General features: G+C 47.9%; 1 pseudogene; it reads right to left on the bottom strand.

Annotated features, from left to right (window-relative positions):
* Nucleotides 1-572: 572 nt before the first annotated feature.
* Nucleotides 573-1,457, bottom strand: LOC126492102 (40S ribosomal protein S2-like; annotated as a pseudogene).
* Between the last annotated feature and the right edge of the window lie 477 nt (nt 1,458-1,934).

The following is a 1,934-nucleotide window of genomic DNA, read 5'->3' as shown; positions in this document are numbered from 1 at the left end:
GTGATGCACAGATTAGGCATGGAAAGCTAGGCTGAATGCTGGGAGAGAGAAGGGTGGAGTCAGGGAGAAGCCGTGGAGCCACTGCCAGAGACAGATGTGCTGAAATTTTAGCTGGTAAGCCTCAGCCATGTGGCAATATACAGAATAATAGAGATGGGTTAGTTTAGGATATGAGTTTAGCCAGAAATACACTATTGGCCAAACAGTATTGCAAATAATATGGTTTTCTGAGTGGTTATTTCATGGCTGGGCGGCCAGGACAGACAAGCAACCCTTCCCCCAACAGATTTTCAAAGAAATAACAAAAAAATCTATTTATAAATATGCTATAGACACAAAGGCTATAAATTGTATACATTGCATTTGAAAATAACAGACACATTAAAGGGACTAACACCTATTTTCAGCAAAAGACATTACCAGTACTCTCCATTCCCTGGATTCTCTCTAAACCAATTGGTGAGATTGTCCTGGGTTTGGTTTTGATATTGTGTATTAACATTCATAAGGTTTTCATATATATGTTTATATAACAGACTTGATTCACTTTCATTTTCGTTGTATAAAAACCCTCATGTGGTGGCCACAGCTGGAGCCTGGGTCCTCTGAACAGAGACTCTGGTGTGGGTTTTCACAAGATGGTCATTGAATTCCTGGTAAGGAGACTTGGTGAACACAGTCTCTTTCCAGAGGTCCGGGGATCAGATAGCTGTAGGTCTTAGAGATGGCATCAAAGGTGGCCTTGGCAAAGTTGCCCAGGGTGGCAGTACAGCCCGTGGTTGATGTGTAGCAGTCATCAATGCCAGCCATCATCAGTAGCTTCTTGGGCACAGGAGCGGAGACTATGCCAGTGCCTCTGGGGGCAGGGATGAGACGCACCAGCACAGAACCACAGCGGCCTGTCACTATGCAAGGAACAGTGTGGGGCTTGCCAATCTTGTTCACCCAGTAGCCTCTCCACACAGGGACAATGGAAAGCTTGGCCAAGATGATGGCCCCTCGGATGGCAGTGGCTACCTCCTTGGAGCACTTGACACCGAGACCTTGTGTGACCATTGTAGTCCCCAATAGCGACGAAAGCCTTGAACTTGGTCCGCTGGCCTGCCCTAGTCTGCTTCTGCACGGGCATGATCTTCAGAACCTCATCCTTTAGGGAAGCTCCCAGGAAAAAGTCAATAATCTCAGATTCCTTTAATGGGCAGGGAGAACAGGTAGATCTCCTCTAGGGACTTGATCTTCATGTCCTTAACCAGGTGGCTCAGCTTGGTGACGGGAATCCACTCCTTGTCTTCAGCTTTACCTCCGCGAGCCCCGCGGCCTTGGCTTCAGCCACGGCCTCCACCATGGCCGAGGCCCCTCAGACCACTGCCTAATCCTCTGCAGAAGTGGCCACGGCCTCCTAATCCTGGGCCCCCTGGTCCTCCGGGCCCTTCTGCTGCACCGGCATCATCCGGCATTTGGTGTTTTCGAGAAGAAGAAGAAGAAGCTTTTTTGATATTATTTATTTATTTTTTATTTATTTTTAAAAGAAATCCTTTTTATTTTATGTACTAATCCCAGTTACCTCTCTCTCCCATCCTCCCACTCTCTCCACCTTTCCCCTACCCTGCCCTCAATCTTACTTGGAGAAGGTGAGGCCTCCCATGGGGAGTCAGCAAAGTTTGGCATATCACTTTGAGGCAGGACCAAGGCCCTCCACCTTACATCTAGGCTGAGCAAGGTATCTCTCCAAAGAGAATGTGCTCAAAAATTCCAATTCAGGCTAGTGCTTGAATAAATCCTGGTCCCGCTGCCAGAGGCCCCATAGACTGCCCCAGCTATACAACTGTCACCCACATTCAGAGGGTCTAGTTTTGGTCTATATACATCCCCAACTGTCATTCCAGTCAGTGAACTCCCACAAACTCAGGTAAGCTGTTTCTGTGGGTGTCCCC

The sequence above is a fragment of the Alexandromys fortis genome, unplaced genomic scaffold (assembly GCF_014885135.2).
Source record: "Alexandromys fortis isolate MF-2015 unplaced genomic scaffold, M_Fortis_MF-2015_v1.1 scaffold_265, whole genome shotgun sequence".
NCBI classification, from domain to species: domain Eukaryota; kingdom Metazoa; phylum Chordata; class Mammalia; order Rodentia; family Cricetidae; genus Alexandromys; species Alexandromys fortis.
The sequence above is the reverse complement of the archived record's forward strand: the minus strand, read 5'-3'. Positions and strand labels throughout refer to the sequence as shown.